General features: G+C 41.5%; 1 long non-coding RNA gene across 1 annotated transcript in view; it reads right to left on the bottom strand.

The window, feature by feature from the left end:
• Positions 1 to 11,941: 11,941 nt before the first annotated feature.
• Positions 11,942 to 19,807, bottom strand: part of LOC136793821 (uncharacterized) — a 117,732-nt gene continuing 109,866 nt past the window's right edge. The window contains exon 3 of the long non-coding RNA XR_010839684.1: positions 11,942 to 12,027. This is a non-coding gene — a long non-coding RNA (uncharacterized lncRNA). The remainder of the gene's footprint in view (positions 12,028 to 19,807) is intronic.

Below are 19,807 nucleotides of genomic sequence, written 5' to 3'. Positions count from 1 at the left end.
ATATTCCATTGTATATATGTGTCACATCTTCTTTATCTATTCATCCAATGATGGACACTTAGGTTGCTTCCATCTCCTGGCTATTGTAAATAGAGCTGCAATGAACATTTTGGTACATGACTCTTTTTGAATTATGGTTTCCCAGGGTATGTGCCCAGTAGTGGGATTGCTGGGTCATATGGTAGCTCTATTTGTAATTTTTTAAGGAACCTCCATACTGTTCTCCATGGTGGCTGTATCAATTTACATTCCCCCAGCAGTGCAAGAGGGTTCCCTTTTCTCCACACCCTCTCCAGCATTTATTGTTTCTAGATTTTTTGATTCTGGCCATTCTGACCGGGGTGAGATGATATCTCATAGTTTTGATTTGCATTTCTCTAATGATTAAAGATTTTGAGCATTCTTTCATGTGTTTGTTGGCAATCTGTATATCTTCCTGGGAGAAATGTCTATTTAGGTCTTCTGCCCATTTTTGGATTGGGTTGTTTGTTTTTTTGATATTGAGCTGCATGAGTTGCTTTTAAATTTTGGAGATTATTCCTTTGTCAGTTGCTTCATTTGTAAATATTTTCTCCCATTCTGAGGGTTGTCTTTTGATCTTGTTTATGGTTTCCTTTGCTGTGCAAAAGCTTTTAAGTTTCATTAGGTCCTATTTGTTTATTTTTGTTTTTATTTCCTTTTCTCCAGGAGGTGGGTCAAAAAGAATCTTGCTGTGATTTATGTCATAGAGTGTTCTGCCTATGTTTTCCTCTAAGAGTTTTATAGTGTCTGGCCTTACATGTAGGTCTTTATCCCATTTTGAGTTTATTTTTGTGTATGGTGTTAGGGAGTGTTTTAATTTAATACTTTTACATGCAGCTGTCCAGTTTTCCCAGCACCACTTAATGAAGAGGCTGTCTTTTCTCCACTGTATATTCTTGCCTCCTTTATCAAAGATAAGGTGACCATATGTGCATGGGTTTATCTCTGGGCTTTCTATCCTGTTCCATTGATCTATATTTCTGTTTTTGTGCCAGTACCATACTGTATTGATTACTGTAGCTTTGTAGTATAGTCTGAAGTCAGGGAGCCTTATTCCTCCAGCTCCATTTTTCATTCTCAAGATTGGTTTGGCTATTCGGGGTCTTTTGTGTTTCCATACAAATTGTGAAATTTTTTGTTCTAGTTCTGTGAAAAATGCCAGTGGTAGTTTGATAGGGATTGCATTGAATCTGTAGATTGCTTTAGGTAGTAAAGTCATTTTCACAATGTTGATTCATCCAATCCAAGAACATGGTATACCTCCCCATCTATTTGTATCATCTTTCTTTCATCAGTGTCTTATAATTTTCTGCATACAGGTCTTTTGTCTTCTTAGGTAGGTTTATTCTTAGATATTTTATACTTTTGGTTGCAATGGTAAATGGGAGTGTTTTCTTAATTTCATTCTCAGATTTTTCATCATTAGTGTATAGGAATGCGAGAGATTTCTGTGCATTAATTTTGTATCCTGCTACTTTACCAAATTCATTGATTAGCTCTAGTAGTTTTCTGGTAGCATCTTTAGGATTCTCTATGTATATATCATGTCATCTGAAAACAGTGATAGCTTTACTTCTTTTCTGATTTGGATTCCTTTTTCTTCTCTGATTGCTGTGGCTAAAACTTCCAAAACTATGTTGAATAACATTGGTGAGAGTGGGCAAACTTGTCTTGTTCCTGATCTTAGTGGAAATGGTTTCAGTTTTTCACCATTGAGGACGATGTTGGCTGTGGGTTTGTCATATATGGCCTTTATTATGTTGAGGACCCTCTATGCCTACTTTCTGCAGGGTTTTTATCATAAATGGGTGTTGAATTTTGTCAAAAGATTTCTCTGCATCTATTGAGATGATCATATGTTTTTTATTCTTCAATTTGTTAATATGGTGTATCACGTTGATTCATTTGCATATATTGAATAATCCTTGCATTCCTGGAATAAAGCCCACTTGATTATGGTGTATGATCCTTTTAATGTGCTATTGAATTCTGTTTGCTAGCATTTTGTTGAGGATTTTTTTTTTTTTTTCGGTAGGCGGGCCTCTCACTGTTGTGGCCTCTCCCGTTGCGGAGCACAGTCTCCAGACGCGCAGCTCAGTGGCCATGGCTCACGGGCCCAGCCGCTCCGCGGCATGTGGGATCTTCCCGGACCGGGGCACGAACCCATGTCCCCTGCATCAGCAGGCAGATTATCAATCACTGCGCCACCAGGGAAGCCCTTGTTGAGGATTTTTTGCATCTACGTTCATCAGTGATATTGGCCTGTAGTTTTCTTTCTTTGTGACATCCTTGTCTGGTTTTGGTATCAGGGTGATGGTGGCCTCGTAGAATGAGTTTGGGAGTCTTCCTCCCTCTGCTATCTTTTGGAAGAGTTTGAGAAGGATAGGTGTTAGCTCTTCTCTAAATGTTTGATAGAATTCGCCTGGGAAGCCATCTGGTCCTGGTCTTTTGTTTGTTGGAACATTTTAAATCACAGTTTCAATTTCAGTGCTTGTGATTGGTCTGTTCATGTTTTCTGTTTCTTCCTGGTTCAGTCTTGGCAGGTCATGCATTTCTAAGAATCTGTCCATTTCTTCCAGGTTGTCCATTTTATTGACATAGAGTTGCTTGTGGTTATCTCTCATGATCTTTTTGTATTTCTGCAGTGTCAGTTGTTACTTCTCCTTTTTCATTTCTAATTGTATTGATTTGAGTAGTCTCCCTTTTTTTCTTGATGAGTCTGGCTAATGGTTTATCAATTTTGTTTATCTTCTCAAAGAACCAGTTTTTAGATTTGTTGATGTTTGCTAATGTTTCCTTCATTTCTTTTTCATTTATTTCTGATCTGATATTTATGATTTCTTTCCTTCTGCTAACTTACCAACTATAAATAACCACCGTTAAACAGTTGAAATGTTTCCTTCTAACTTTAATTCGGTGTATGTATCTCTACAAATACATGCAAAATTTGAATGATACTTGAAATAGCTTTGTAACCCATTAATTTCACTAAACATAATATTCTGAGAATTTCTCCTATCTAAATATGTTTTGTAAATAGCTTTAATCAACTCCCTTTTGGATATTTAATTCCAATATTTTGTTAAAACAAAACATGCTCTGATGAATATTTCATCCTCCTATATAATCTTCACTCACATCTCTGAATATTTACCTAGGGCAAATTCCTAGAAGGAAAACACTGACTCAAAAGGCATGAACATTTTTGATGCTTTGATTTATATTGCCAGAGTATATCAAAAACTTTCTGGACTGATTTTCACGAACGTCAGCAATTTTCCTTTTGTTGCCTGAATGACAATTCTGTTAATCTTTCACCAACATAGGATGAAAGACTATCATTTTAAATTTTTGACTAAATTGAAAGGCTAAACTTTATATTTGCCTTATAATAATTTACAATTCTTTTACACATTGTGTGAATATTTTTTCAAATATTTGCAGCCATGATAGCTCTTGTTTTGTGACTTTTCTTGTTCTTACACTTTGCACATGTGATTTATAAAATCATTTTTATAGTAATCCCATGTTACCTATTAAATTTTCTACCCAGCTTATCTCGTGCAGATAAACCTATTGTTTTGGGGGTTATTTTTGATAGACGGAATTTTTTAAATTCCTCTTTAGTCTAGAGATCTCGATCAGCACCTACTTGTCCACACCGCCTTTTGAGTGAGTCAGCAGTCCTCAGTTCCTGTTGCTTAGCACCCATACTTTATACCAAGTGACCCTTCCTTCCTGGTCACAGCTGGTGGATGAGGCATATGCACCTGACCCAAGAACAGCTTCTCCATAAGGTGACCTGCAGCCCATGCCTATAATGCAGCCTGACATCAGAGCAGAGATGTGACTATTAGTGGAGCTCAATTTCTCTGTCTCACGGATAGCAACAGGGTGGGATCTGAAAGGAACAGATTCCACAGGAAGAGCTGACAAGCTAAAGGAATATGCAAGCAGAAGGGAGATGGGATCAGAAACGAAAGAAACAGAGGATGCCAAGTGAGTAGAGAAGACAAAGGACAGATGGGCAAGAGAACAGAGGCAGTGCTGCCCCGAAAGAAACCCTGCAAACCCTACCAGAGAGAAGCCAGAGTCAGCCCCTTAGTCTGCATTGTTTCCTTGAAATTTTACATTTCCAAGACGAGGCCTTGCGTAGGTATATTAAGCCCCCATGACTTGGCTATGAGACGGCTTTTTCCCCCCTTGCATCCAAAACAATCATTCTAGAACAGTGGTTCCCAACCAGTGGAGATTTTACCCTCTTGGGAACATTTGGCAACATCCAGAAACATTGTTGGTTGTAATGAATGGAAGGGTACTGTTAGCACCTAATGAGTAGAGGCCATGGATGCTGTTAAACATCCTGCAATGCTTAACCTCCCACAACAAGGAATTATCCAGCCCAAAATGTAAATAGTGCTGAAGCTGTGAAACCATGTTCTATAACAAGTCAGATTTTTTTTATGGTTTCTCCCTTTGTGTTTGTGCTTAGAAAGTCCTTCTTTATTCTGTGATAAAACAAATATTGTCCTATAGCTTATTCTATTTCTACGATTTCATTTTTAGGGTTTCTTTTTCTTCAACATTTTTAGTAACAAGAAAGCCATGTGAATGGTGAGAAGCTCAGGAAACTGACTAAACTCATACAACAGATCACAATCTTGCCTGTGATTAGTATTTATCCCTAGAAGAGAGTGTGGCAAAGATTCTCAGAACTTTCTTAAGTCCACTCTTCTGTGAAGGTGAACTGGATAGTATGAAAATCTGTACTCCCTCTCAGTGAAGAAGCAAATGCTAATAAATTCCCTCAGCAATAGTACTGAAAATATTGAGTCTACATATTACAAAGTTGCCAACATACAGGATACTATATTCACTTGATCGATGAGATGTTCAAAGTTGACAGGCTGGGGAAGTTCAAGAAGGTGTTACCCCTAGAACTGGTGTCAGTATGCTTGCTGGTCATTGGGCTTACAGGGCAGAAGTCACTTACTCAAATGAGTTTTTAGAGGTGACATAAGTGGGTGGAACTAGGTGAATACTCTCAAAGAGTGGAATGTAACTTACATAAATGTTGGTGAAAGTTTACACTTTTGAGCTGGTCTTCAGACATCATATTCTCTCCTTCCTTCTTTTTACCAATACTATGAGGTCCATAAAGTTTTCTAAGATTCTGCAAGGCAGATGGTTCCTGTCCTCACATCACCATAACAACCCATATTCCATAGTAAGTAACAAGCATGATTAGAAAAGACAGATGGGATGAGCCTGCAAATGCAAAATATGCCCCTCAATTTAGAATACTTTGTCCCTAGGAGGGGTCCTCATCTGGAAATTCAGTTATCTTCTTGTGAACTCTTGGGAGCTCATAACAAAGAGCACTCTCACGTTAACCTTGCTCCTTGAGAACTCAGATTCTCTTCTCTGCATTTACCCTGAACCAAAGATTAATTCATTCTATCTTTCAGTGACCTGGGAAGTGGAAAAAATAGGCATTTTCTGCCCAGTTACTCCAGATTCTATCCCTCCTGCAATATAAACTGCAACCCAAGCAGTTCCCTGCAATTTAAGATAGCAGCATTTTGCTGGTCTGCACTTGCTGACAAATTATCATCATGACTCTATTAAGGACTTCTATCTCCTTTCTCCTGCCCCTCAGAACTCTGCTTCCTTGTATCCAGTCTTTCTTCCATGCATTCCTTACTTCCAATACCTTTAAGCCTCAGTACACTCACTTCCCCAGTCCTTATGAGCTAAATCAATATACATAAACCTGGCTATGTGCAAAACATCCAGGAGCAGAAACAGGGAGAGAAAGTAATAACTAGGATACAGAATGTGACTTCTTCCATAAAAACGGTAAAGATCAGTCCAATAATTGGAAAATGTGCCTCTAAATGAAAAAGAAGTGGAGAAAAAAAGGTTTAAACCCCTGTCTAGTCCTATCTATAAGATCAGATATGCTTATTCCAAAGGATACCCCCAGAAAAATATTAGAATACATAAGTGTTCACCAGCAAACAGTCAAAATTCAATGAGATTATTTATTAAGGTTAAGTTCTTAAACTTTTCCTTGTATAACACTAACACAGAGACCAAAGGTTGGAATGTCTTTTGTGTAAAAGGACAAATAGTAAATATTTTGGCCTTTTCAGGGTACAAGGTTTCTTTTCCAACTACTCAGCTCTGTCACTGTAGCACAAAACAGCCATAGATGATACAGGAATGAATGATTGGCTGTATTGTGATAAAATTTTATTTACAGACAATGGAATTTGAATGTTACATAGTTTTAACATCTCATGAAATATGATTATTCTTTAGATTTTTTTTTTAACTGACTTAAAAATCTAAAAACTATTCTTAGTAAGGGGACATACAAAACAGGCAGCAGATTGGATTTGGCCCATTTGCCATAGTTTGCTGACCCCTGAAGTAGGCTGTCATCCTTTGTTCATTTAAGTGATTCTCACAATGCCTCACTGAGAAACACAGCCTAGTAATGTCCAACTCTTCTTGCCCTGTTCACTGAGCAACAGTCTCCTGAGCTAGAATCTAATCAGGTTTGCGTGCAGTCCTTCCTTCTGCTGAATTGGCTCAATCAGACAACCAAAGAATGGATTCTAGGAGCAGAGCTCTCTCTCCTGGTGCATTCATAAGTTGTTTCGAGATTCTGAATAGAATTATGAGTTTTTCCTTTGTTCCCCCAAGTTTATATACCCATTCAAAACTCCAGATCTCACATCTGAGGGAGCAAAGGATATAATATGGAGGGGTAACAGTAGCAATTAAATCCCCAAAGCAGAATCATCCAACATCATTACTCTAAATTCTAGTATGTCGTGGTCAACTCAAAGGAAGTCCAAATTAGAACAAGTTATGAGCTTAATCAATTGCTAGTCTGATCAGTGATGATTATAAAAGCATAAATTATAACCATAAAACTTTAGGATCTGCAGCATCCAAAGTGTACACAGAGTTAAAATATGCTAAGACTGTACCTATAGGATAAAGGGAAAATTCCACTTTACCACAGTAGAGTGGAAAATAAACATCTAATAAGCAAGTAGCTAATAATATAAATATATAAGGATGAATCTCATAAAATTAATGGAAGCAAAAGAATTGTATAATAAATAAGAACCTAGTTTAATCTGTGCTAAATTTGTCCTATTACACAGTTGATCACTCATGGAATAATGTGAAGCCCATGATTCACCAGATCTCACCTACTGGATGATAAAAATGGGCTCCATTACTAATTTTCTCTCATTCTTGTCCTCCCACACTGTTGAGCCAAATTTATATAAGTTTCAGTTTCTAAATGCAATCCTTTTCATGAGGTTTGACTCAATAAAAATAAATTTCCTGGGCTTCCCTGGTGGCGCAGTGGTTGAGAGTCCGCCTGCCGATGCAGGGGACACGGGTTCGTGCCCCGGCCCGGGATGATCCCACAGGCCGCAGAGTGGCTGGGCCCGTGAGCCATGGCCGCTGAGCTTGTGCGTCTGGAGCCTGTGCTCTGCAACAGGAGAGGCCACAACAGTGAGAGGCCCGCGTACTGCAAAAATAAATAAACAAACAAAAAACCAAACAAATAAATAAATTTCCTGTGTGGCCTGTCCCACCAGCTGTTGACACAGTGGGAAAAATAAATAAAATAAGCAAAATTCTGAAGTCAGTGGCAGAGGTGAGGTGCAAACCTAGGCTACTGAATCCAATAAGCTGTATAAATTTAGGACAAACTGTTTTACTTCTTTGTGCCATGTAGCAATGGAGAGACCTTGGAGTTTGTCCACTCTAGCAATTTTCAAGCTTTTCTTTAGCAAAGGAATCTTTGTTTAAAATGTGGTTTAACACATAATCCCCAACGTAAAACTGGAAGAGCATAGCTTCTCTGTTAAGAGGAGGTCAGGGCATCAGGAGCCCTGCCCATTATGCCTCCCCAAGACACCTATGGTGGCCCCAAGGCTCCCCTACAGAACCTTCTTGGGAGGACAGTTAGAAAACCACTGATCTTATGTTATCCTCTCATTTTACAAATGAGGAAACTACTGAAAACATGAAAAATGACCCTGCCAGCAGCCAGCAGTGCTGTTAACAGCTGAACATAAACAACGAATATAAATGGTGCTCAAGGGACTTCCCTGATGGCGCCGTGGTTAAGAATCCACCTACCAATGTAGGGGACACGGGTTCGAGCCCTGGTCCAGGAAGATCCCACATGCTGCGGAGCAACTAAGCCCGTGCACCACAACTACTAAGCCCGCATGCCAGAACTACTGAAGCCTACGCACCTAGAGCCAGTGCTCCACAACAAGAGAAGCCACCATAGTGAGAAGCCTGCGCACCGCAACCAAGAGTAGCCCCTTCTCACCACGACTAGAGAAAGCTTGCGTGCAGCAACACACACCCAACACAGCCAGAAATTAATTAATTAGTTAATTAGTTAAAATAAATAAATGATGCTCAAACAAGGCCACACAGCTGCTATGTTTGGAACAAGACAGAGACATGGCCACTCCATAACCTCAACAATGATGAGACGTCCCCTCTTCTGAGAGAGTGCTGCTTCTCTTCTTATAACTACTCGTAGCCCAACTTTAATCCACCAGCCTCCTTGATAAAATCTATTCAGATACCCAGTCGCAGAATTGCCCCTGCTTCTTGACATCATCCAATCCAGAACTGGCCCCTGCTCTCCTAATCCCTCCCTAGAATCATCCAACATAAACCTGAATCCTGAAAGAGGGCCTGCCTACAGCTCCTCTCCAGGGCATTCTCCTTTTCTCCTTTGCTCCAGCAAACTCAATAAACCTAACTTTTCGTTTTTCTTCCAGGTGTATCCCTGGTGGCCTTTAGCTTCAACACTAAATTATTCGCATTCTAAGTAACATCCTTCAGAAAAACAGGATTCTTTCAGAGAACAGATAGCTCAGCTCCTACAATGGTAAGTAAACATGTTAGAAACAGAGGATAATTCAGATCTTTAAAAGACCAAATGCTATTAATCCTGGAATGTTCAGCAATGGAGGCATGGGGGACATGAGCTACTTTTGATGAAAATCCAGGGGTCACTGCTTGACAGCACCCCAGAGGTGGAAAAGAGACCCACCACCAGCTCTGTCTGAAATGCTCTGTGCCACTCACAGCATCTGGCACAGCAGCCAGGGGGGATGGATCCCCTCCAAGATCAGCCAGGCACCCAGAAAAGTCTGCCATTATTTAACCCACATTTGCTTTACAGAAATTCAAAGATATGTTGATCATAAGCTTCTACAAACAAAGCATATTGTGATAAGCATCCTTCTAGGTTGAATAGTGCTAGAAGGCACGCTCAACATGACGCTCAGAATGACGGACATGAAGTCATAGCAGCTTCCATGCTGGTCCTGAAAGGGAGGATCTGATTTTCTCTGGGACTTGCCCATAATATGGATTTGATAAACATATCTTAAATTGGATTTCACTGAGCAGAATCATCCTGACAGTAACGCAGTGAGGTGAAATCAGCCTTGGATTCTGTGTGCAGTGTCCTTGGCTTAAGAGGGCAGGTTTTGCCCAGTCCTACTTTGCCAACAGTATCACTGGTCCGTGAACATTAGGATTTTTTTTCAATCTTTCCTCTCTTCATGCATGAGTAATGACAAGGGTCGAAGATGTGGGAGAGAGGCTAAAGCAGTGACTATACCAGGAATAAGGGCTTCAAATCCCAGCACAGGCACAAGACCTGATGGTGAGTTTGTAGCCTCCACACCTCAGGTCCTCAACTAGTTTCCTTACTGTTCACTGAGAGACTGGCAGGCATGACCCCAATGAGGTCTCTGCTAGTCCAACAGTCTAAGTTCAGGGCTCTGAATACTGAGTGTTTTCCTTAGGATTAAACTCTCTAAACAAAGCTGCCTACCCGGGTCCTGTTTGGACATCACCAATTTTCAGCCCCTCTGTTATTGCCTTTCTTCTCAGAGCTGCCATTTGCTGGGAGGCTCTGCTCACCCTTCAAGGCCAGCACTAATGTCACCTCCTCTCTGTGCTTTCAATGACTTCCTCCTCCCAAAACACAGCCCATGGAAGAATCAACTGCTCTCTCAGTTTTCCAGAATATGTTATGCATTCATTGGTCTAGACTTACTTCGTTTTTTAAGTCATCTCCATGACCAGGGCTGTTCATTTTGAGAGTGGAGTGTCATATTCACCTTTGATCTCCAGACATACAAACAGGACTTTTGTCAACAATCTATGTGTTAGGGCTTCCCTGGTGGCGCAGTGGTTGAGAATCCGCCTGCCGATGCAGGGGTCACGGGTTCGTGCCCTGGTCCGGGAGGATCCCACATGCCGCGGAGCAACTAAGCCCGTGAGCCATGGCCGCTGGGCCTGCACGTCCGGAGCCTGTGCTCCGCAACGGGAGAGGCCACAGCAGTGAGAGGCCCGCATACCGCAAAAAAAAAAAACAACAACAATCTATGTGTTAGACTGAATTGCCTTCCAAATTTGTGCTTTGACATAACAATGAACCTCGTCCTCCCCCTCAAGGAAACAGAGTGTGACTGCATATAAAGATACTCATATGCTGCTACTTCAACCCTCAGGCTTTGTGCTTTTTGTTCATGGCAGAGAAGATGATCATGGGCTGCCCAGCCAGTTATCCCATCCCACTAAGAAGAACCTAGAAACAACCTCCAAACTCCCCAAAATGCAGGTCTGGCTTCCCAAACCACTCAGAGGCTTCAGTCTGAAATATTTAGAATGACTTTCACCCACTAGGATTCTCCCCCAGATACCCACAAAGAGAAAAACACCTCTGATCAAAATTTGTTACAAACAGCCAAAGCTATTCAATGAGTCTGCACCTCCCCAGCCATCTTCATACCAATATATGAGCCCTAGAGCCTGGAGTCTACACACTCAACCACTAGTGAGATCCCAGGAAAGTCTATCTCCTCCAACTTCACTTTGAGAAACGGAGGGTCTATTTCCCAAAAAGGCAGCTTACCTTGAAAGGCAGTGATGAAACAATGAAACCTTAGCCACCTGGTCTGATAATTACCCTCAGTCTTACTCTGTAAAATGTCTCTTTGTGAAACTGTTCAAATAATGCTAAAGGAATGTATTCCCAGTCCCTCACTAGACAATAGCCATGTGGAGCCAGCCTACTACCTTGTGATTCTATCCTGCAACCCCACAGGCTATATTCATTCACAAACCAGGCTGATTTTCCAAGCAGAAGCACAAGTAAGTCACACCATTAGTTCACCTAGGCATCTATTAGAAGCTCAATGAATGTTCTCTCTATGATATCTTCTTGAAACTTCTATTAGAGTACTTAAAATTTAGTAGTAGAACTTATTTATCCATCTATCTCACCCACCAGACAGAGAACTCTAGAAGGTCAGATAATCAGTTCACACAATAAACGTGTGTATTTGTATCCTTAGTGGTTGGTACAGCTCCCAGAATATCATAGGGACTCAATAAGTGGCTGCATCTGTAGACCTGTCTTTGGCTAACCTGAGGGCAGTCCAAGAGATAGAGGGCTCCATCCCTGAAAACTTATTGAGGTGCAGGGACTTCCTAGAGGCCGAGATCCTACATTTATTTATCTTTAGAGCTCTGGTGCCTTGCATAAACAAGGCATTCAAGAAATATTTGTTGAAATGAAAAATTATTTGCTTGAACACAAGCCATCAAGTATTAAGGGAGAATCTATCAATACATTTGACACACTTATGAAACTGCTCTAATAGCACTAATAGTCTCATTGTCTTGAGAATGACCTGATTATCAAGTCCAGGAAATCTTCTCGCCCACATCCTTCTTGATTTCTGTGTACCATCCCTTGGTGCTCTTTTCTCTTTGGCATCTGTGACACCCTCCCCTCTAGTTTTCTACTTACCTCTCTGGCTACTTCTGCATGTGTCAACCTCTCTCTGCATCTGGTCTTCAAATGATGGATACCCCACACAAAGCTCTCTACTTTTCTGATTTTTTACCCTCTTCTTGGAAGGATTCCTACAAATTCAAATACATGTAATTGATTACTTTTTTATTTATTAATAATTCTCAAATCTACATTTCTAGGCCAGACCATTCTTCTGAACTTTGATATCCAACTACTTCCAGGATATCTATAGTAGTTCATCTCACAGGCAACTTAACCATGTAAAAGTCTTGTTCATCTTCTCCTCCTTCCCCCTTTTCTTTACTCCCACCCCAAGCCTGTTCTTTCTCCTATATTTTATACCTTATCTTGGTGAATGGTCCACCATCCCCCAGACCACACACCAGAAACCTTGGGATCATTCTAAACTCCTCCCTCACTATCTTCTTTCATAAACTAGTCACCAACTAAGTAATTTTCAATTTCTCTCTTCCTTTCCATCCTTCCTGATGCTCACATTAGTTTGTTTCTTCTTTGAAATTGTCCCCAGGGTGTTCTCTCTGCTTTCATTCTCCTCCACCTTCAAGGGATCTGCTGCATCAGCTGGAAGACAGAGCTTCCTAAAATGCAAATCTAATTACATCATTCTCCACTGAAAACACTTTTTTCAGCTATCACCCCACCCCACCGCCACTGTCCCCGAGATGAAGTACGAACTCTCAAGCACGGCAGAGCTGGCCCCTGCCTCATCTTCCACAGCCCTCCCAGCCCCAGGCTCCCCCCTCCACCCCGCACCACCTTGCAGTTCCCTCCCCTGGGGTCAGTGCACCAGGAGAGCCCTTCAGCTCCTCTCTGCCTCGCTGACACTACATGTTCTTCAAGCAGTTCAAATATTACCTCCAGAAGGCTTTCTCTGTACTTTTCTTCCCCCAGCTGAATTAGAGGCCCATCTTCTGTCTCCCATTCTGCACAAAGACACACACCTCCACTGTGTGTGAGGCTAGAGATTCTCAACTCTAGCTGCACGCCAAAATTCACCTGAGCAGTGAATACCCAGAATTCAACCACAGCGATTCTGATTTAATTGCTGTAGTAATCAATCAGATTCTCCTGTGCGTTGGGCTTTATGCTTCTCAAACTTTAATGTTAGTACCAATCACCTGGAGGTTTCTTAAAAATGAAGATTCTAGGGAGTTCCCTGGTGGCCTTTTGGTTCGGATTCCAGGCTTTCATTGCCGTGGCCCGGGTTCTATCCCTGGTTGGGGAACTGAGATCCCACAAGCCACATGGACTGGCCGAAAAAAAAAAAAAAAAAAAAGTGGGCTTCCCTGGTGGCGCAGTGGTTGAGAATCCGCCTGCCGATGCAGGGGACACAGGTTTGTGCCCCGGTCCGGAAAGATCCCACATGCTGCGGAATTGTCCCCTCAAGGCAAAGAAGATGAGAGAAATTATCCATATGCTCCCATCACCCATTGGTCAAAGGTTATCTATGGGGTCCTACCCTCCTCATACTTTTGAGTATATGGCTGTGTCAGAATGACTGAGCAGATTTCTGCAGGTGTCCCAGGTGATGGTAGCAGAGATGCCCCAGGACAGAAAGCAATTGATAAATGATGCAATTGAGGTGAGGTGCCATCATGTTACACCTGAGCACAGCTGGTTGCCATAGCAACAACTAGAGTAGAAAGGTGAGTCAAGAGGATGTGAGGCAGGGGCACACACCTTATCATAATTTTTAGAGGCCCTTTGTGATTTCTACTCACCTAAGAGAATAAATCTCACTAATCCTAGCATTAGTCATTGATATATTGCTAGCAAAAAGAAAGTGTTGGGTAATACAACCAGAATTTTTCCCAAGCTTCACCAGGCTGTGGGTACAGAGCCATGACAAATACCCAAATTTTAATGTCTCTAACCCTCTAGCTTCTAACCAGCTCTGGCTTCTAGCTCTAGCTCTCAAGCTTCTGCAGTCTTCTCCCAGCTCTATCTCTGAGTGTCCTGAGGGCACCCCACACATACTTAGAAAACAATCTGTCGGCAGTGGTCACCATGTGACTGCAGCCATATTTTTCCTCTCTTGCTCCAGGCCCCCTTTGCAGTTCCTTCCACAAGCAGCTCCCCACCACCTCAGCCGCACATACCCACCATGAGACCACACTGAGGGTGTAAACTTCCTTGCTTCCAAAGTCACCACACCCTCCTGATAACACATTTCTTCCCATTCTCCTTGTGCCAGAGCCATGTTGCAGCTCATACTGAAATGGGAAGATGCTCCTTTCCCTCCAGGTCACACTCAGAGCTGGGAGGGTATAAGAAGTGCTATCTCAGACCCAGTGGCTCTGTCACTGAGGACTGCACCCTCTGCCTCAGCTCCAGTCAAAGGTGTGATCCCCCTCTCTCCCTCATCCTGTTTCCCCACCTTCATCACCACCAACAACACAGCTCACACAAAATGGCCTCCTTCCTCCTTCAGCCAGAATGATACTCCCTTATGCAAAAAAACCCACAAAAACTCAAAAAAGCCAGCAGCTTGCAGCCCATCCTGGCAGTGCACGGGACATGCCCAGGCAGGCCTGAACTCCAGCGGTGCCCACAGCCTTGGCATGGGCCATATCCTCCCTATCGTGGCAACAATTAGAGATCTTCTATATACCAGTGATTATGTGCATTGAGGCTTAGAGTCACCGAGATGTAAACAGTTTGGCACCAAAAACTCCCAAGGGTTTCATGGGGTAGTTTTCCTATTGCTCTGAAATGAAATCTCAGCAGATATCCTAAATAGCTCTTTATCCTGGCATTCTCTCACATCACTTCACTTTAAAGAGAAACGGTTTTTTGGTTGACAAAGGTACCCAACCTCCAAGTGACCTATCCTCCAAGATCTATGTGGTATGAGTAACTCTTGTGCACAGAAAGTTTCACTGGATATATTTATAAATGACAAAGTTCCCTAAAAGTGAGCTTAACAGACATGCAACATCAGTCCTTAATTTTGCCTATAGAAAAAAAAATGTGTTCACAACATGCTGCAGCTTGGCCCAGCTATCTGAAGAACAATGGCTGATGAAATCAAGAACAAAAGAAAATGGCAATAAAACAAGATGGCATGTTGACAGCTGAGATCTAGTGTGACATCTGTAGGTGGTTCTGTGGCTCCGAGATTAGATTGTTCTCAATTCAAAAGAGCATTCATGAACTCTGTCAATCAGCAACTCAGTCATACATACATAAAACTCTTTTCCCCATGCCCTGCTCAAAACAAAAAAAACAAAACACCTTAAAGGTGATGCTAAGACACAGGGAACTATATTCCATATGCTGTGATAAACCATAATGGAAAAGAATATTTAAAAAGAATGTATATATGTGTATAACAGAATCACTTTGCTGTACAGCAGAAATTAACACAACATTGAAAATCAACTATACTTCAATTAAAAAAAATTTTTTAAACATGGTGCTAAGAAAATAATGTATAGACCATATGCATTCCATTAGGGAAAGGCAGCATTTTTCTCCTTGACTAACTTACAAACTGAGCTGAATTTTTATTCAACCTTTGCCTTGTCTCACTTTTATAAAAGAAATCCAATTTGTTATTCTTTTCGGACTTCAAATAAAAAAGTAACATCAAAGTCGAACAGAAAATGAAAGCTCTGGTTCAGACATTATTTTGTTTTCTTCTCCCAGGTAAATATTTGCACTTGCTGGAGGAGCTTATGCTGATGCATCTGTAAATTGAATATATATTTTTATGAGAAGGTAAGTAGCCAGGAACAAAGGGACACAAACCAAAGTTCCCTGGTGCTCTCTTCCAAGTGACCTCCAGCTGACTGTGCAAATGACATGTTTAAAAGGAAGAAGCGTTGGTCTCCATGGAAGCTCAGTTTGTGGGCTCTGCTTTGGCAGATTGACAGCTGTGCTAAATGATGTTGAAATTACATGTAATACATTTTAGATTATGACTATTGTCCAGGAAGGACTGAAGAGCCCCATGCAGTAAGAGGGGGCTCAGTTTGGTTATCTTCTTAAGGTTCATTCCAGTGTAAAAAGGCATGGGCTCTTATTATATATTGAACTTTTTGTTCATTGGGGGAGGTGGGAAGTACCAAAGTGGTTTCACTAATTAGAAGCCACAGGCCCAGAATAACCACTGCAGCTCTTTCCTAGAGTGAAACATACCATGCTCAATACATTTCTAGACACAGCTCTACCTCAGTTTAAAGCTAGAAATAGGGACCTCCCTGGCAGTCCAGTGGTTAGGACTCTGCACTTCCATCACAGGGGGTCCAGGTTCAGTCCCCAGTCGGGGAATGAAGATCCCGCAAGTCACGCAGTGTAGCCTAAAATAAAGCTAGAAATAAATGAAATGGTCTATTTTTCAATGTCATAATAGTAAATTTGAGTAAAATTAGCCCAAATTGGCATTTGGAATTTAACTCTTTGTAGGACTACTGGGCTGCTGACTTCCTCCAGATATTTATTTATTGATAAGCATGATTTTCTGTTTTATTTTGCTTGTGTAAGCGAGGTTTGTGTGAGGAAGCCCAGGAGAGAGATGCAGGTGTCAACCCCCAAGGAAATGAAACGGATGAACAGGAACAGACTTGAATCTGAGCACGGTTGAAATGGGCCCCAAAGACTTCCAGAAAAGATATGGGCTGGAGGAGGGTTCTGAGGAGGAGCTGAATGGCTGCATAAGAAGGTAGAAGTGTAATAACTGGAAAATGTGGATGTTTAAAGCTACCATACCTATTCCCAAAGACTGGAAACAGGAGGACACAAATGACCCTAAGTACCTGGGTTTAAATGGCGCTCCCTTTGTCATAGTACACCGTGACATAGGTCACACCCTACCTTTTTGCTTTTAGAGCAAAGTTTATGTTAATAATTAACATCCCTGCTCAAATAACTTGAATCGCTTTGCAAGAAAAAAAAAAAAGCAGTTTATGAAGCCACTGGACAGAGAAGTAGGAAGGGAACCAAAGCAGAAACTAAGTAAGAAAGATACTTTATACCTCACCAAGATATGACAGAACATTTCATGTTTATCTCCTCCAGAATATTATCATCACCACCGCCAAAATGAAGCACCAGCCATACAGAGACAAGCTCCTCCTTTGAACTAAGCCAACAAGTTTAGACGAGTATGTGTATTGGTTCTAAAAAGACATTTCAGGAACTGTGGTCTGAGGTTCATTGAGAGCCAAGGGAGACTGCCTGTGATGCAGTCTAGTCACACCCACGTGCGGCCCGGGACCAGCAGCCTCAGCATCACCTGGGAGCTTATTCCAACTGCACAATCTTAGCCCCACCCAAGACCTACTACACTGGCCTTTTTACAAGATCCCAGGTGATTCATATACACATTAAAATTCACAGCCAGCTCAGATGATGAGTCCTCACTCTTTAAACATATTGGGAGAGGCAAAAAGAACTTAAAAAGAATTCTGAAAATAGTGAAAAATGGTATCTCACCCTTTCTTTCTTGCCTCTCCCACTAAGAAAGAAGCTTCCCAAAGTGCAAAAGAACACATTTTGTATAACAAAGAAAGCAAAATAAGAAGCATACATATATCTGTTGGTATTTACAAAAAGAAACACAGGACAGGTAAAGCCAAAAACAACAAATCTGGTTACCTTCAAGGTGTGAGGGGAGAGAACAGGGTAGAAGTGATAAAAATGGGAGTGACATCTCTCTAAGTACACCCTTTGGTATGTTTCTGACTTATGGGAGCATGTTAATATGCTGCATATTCAAAAAACGAAATGAGGGCTTCCCTGGTGGCGCAGTGGTTGAGAATCCGCCTGCCGATGCAGGGGACATGGGTTTGTGCCCCGGTCCGGGAAGATCCCACATGCCACGCAGTGGCTGGGCCTGTGAGCCATGGCCACTGAGCCTGCATATCTGGAGCCTGTGCTCCGCAATGGGAGAGGCCACAACAGTAAGAGGCCCGTGTACCACAAAAAACAACAACAACAACAAAAATGAAATGAAATCAACAATTATGAGAGGAGGAAAGACAAACCTAAACTCAAACCAAAACAAATGAACTAATTGTATTTCAAGTGAATTCCATCTCCATAGTGAAGGAGATAAAAACAAAACAAAGAACTAATCCAAGTAATTTAAAAGCATAGCATTTGACTGTACATCCGTGGCTTTGGGTGAGATTGAGTGATGACTAGAGCTGCAAATGAATCGTGAACGCTTTTAATAATGATACATTTGTTTCTTGTACAGGTATTGGTGCAGCAATAACTATTCTGTAACTATTTTAAATTAATTACAGGATTGAACAAATGAGGAAATGTATTGGTGTTGTTGGGAACCAAGGGCCAGTGCCTGCTTGAGACACACACCAACAGCCACAGGGCAGTAGCTGTTCTCCTGAGCCTAACAAGAGTTATGGTTTACATGGGAATCAAGACAGAATAAGAGACAGGCAGAGGCAGCTCCTGCTACACCCACAGAGGAGAAGGCAATGTGAAGACAGAAGCAGAGATTGGAGTGATGGAGCTACAGGTCAAAACACGCCTGAAGCCACCACAAGCTGGAAGAGACAAGGAACAGATTCTCGCCTAGAACCTCCAGAGGGAGTCTGGTTCTACCAGCACCTTGATTTCAGACTTCCAGCCCCCAGAACTGTGAGAGAATATGTTTCTGATGCTTGAAAGCCACCAAATTTGTAGTAATTTGTTACAGCATCCCTAGAAAACCTGCTGAGTAGAGGTACTATTATCTCCACTTTCCAGGTAAGGAGATAGAGGCATAAAGAGTGCAAGTAACTTGCTCAAGTTCCAGAAGATAAATAGTGGAGAAAGTATGCTAACCCAGGAAATGTAATTCTAAAGACAGCCCTTTACAACCTATTTCAGACTCTTTCTGCCAAGTAGTCATGAAAGATGATTAACTATATAGAACAGATATTTTTCCATATCAGAATGATTATGCAGAAAACCAAGTTACAAACTCTATGTAGGGATACTTTGATATGTGAACACAGAGATTCACCTCAGTAAAAGCTCATAGAAATGCTGGATAAAGAACTAAAAGAATTAGATACTTAGCAGAGCTCAAAAGAAAGGAAAATCTCTAAGAGCCAGAAATGAAGGAGGAACATAAAGCCAAAGTGATAAACTTATGAGCAAGGATCGGGGCTTAACATCCATAAAGGAGCAAGAAGCTTCATCTTGGAATGTACAATGCAGAAAGTAGGAATTGAACACACTCCCCCCTCCCCCCACCCCCATATAAAGCCAGGACTCTTGAATGGCTATCAGTACAGTGGGGGCTAGAGATGAGCTTCATTCATCAGCTCAGAGGAAAGATCTCCCACTAGAAACAGCAGGCCTAGGCCTTTTCCACACATGTATGTGGAGACTAAATTCATACAACTCATATGGTGTGAGAATCTCCAGCCAAGAAATTAATGTAAAAATGGGACCCAAATAAGTGAAATCCTTGGGGCTTCCAGCAAAAGCAAACACAAAACTGTTTAGAAGCAAGCCTTCTAGGGACTTCCCTTGTGGTCCGGTGGTTAAGACTCCACACTCCCAACACTGGGGGCCTGGGCTCAATCCCTGGTCAGGGAGCTAGATCCTGCATGCCACAATTAAGAGCCTGCATGTCGCAACTAAAAAGATCCCACGTGAGGCAACAAAGATCCTGTGTGCCACAACTAATACCCGGCACAGCCAAATAAATAAATATATATTTTTAAAAAAGGAAGCAAGCCTTCTAAACCCCCAAACATACAGAACATTCTAAGGCAAACAAATACACAAGCAAGCAAATATATTCTGGCTGAAAATGAGCTCACAATAAAAAATTACAAAATACAGTCATTGCAAAAAGTTAAATTTTCATCATCAATAGTAGAACAACCTGAAAGAGACTATGAAATAATT

This window comes from Kogia breviceps, chromosome 3 (genome assembly GCF_026419965.1).
Source record: "Kogia breviceps isolate mKogBre1 chromosome 3, mKogBre1 haplotype 1, whole genome shotgun sequence".
NCBI classification, from domain to species: domain Eukaryota; kingdom Metazoa; phylum Chordata; class Mammalia; order Artiodactyla; family Physeteridae; genus Kogia; species Kogia breviceps.
This window is presented reverse-complemented; position numbering and strand designations above follow the sequence as displayed.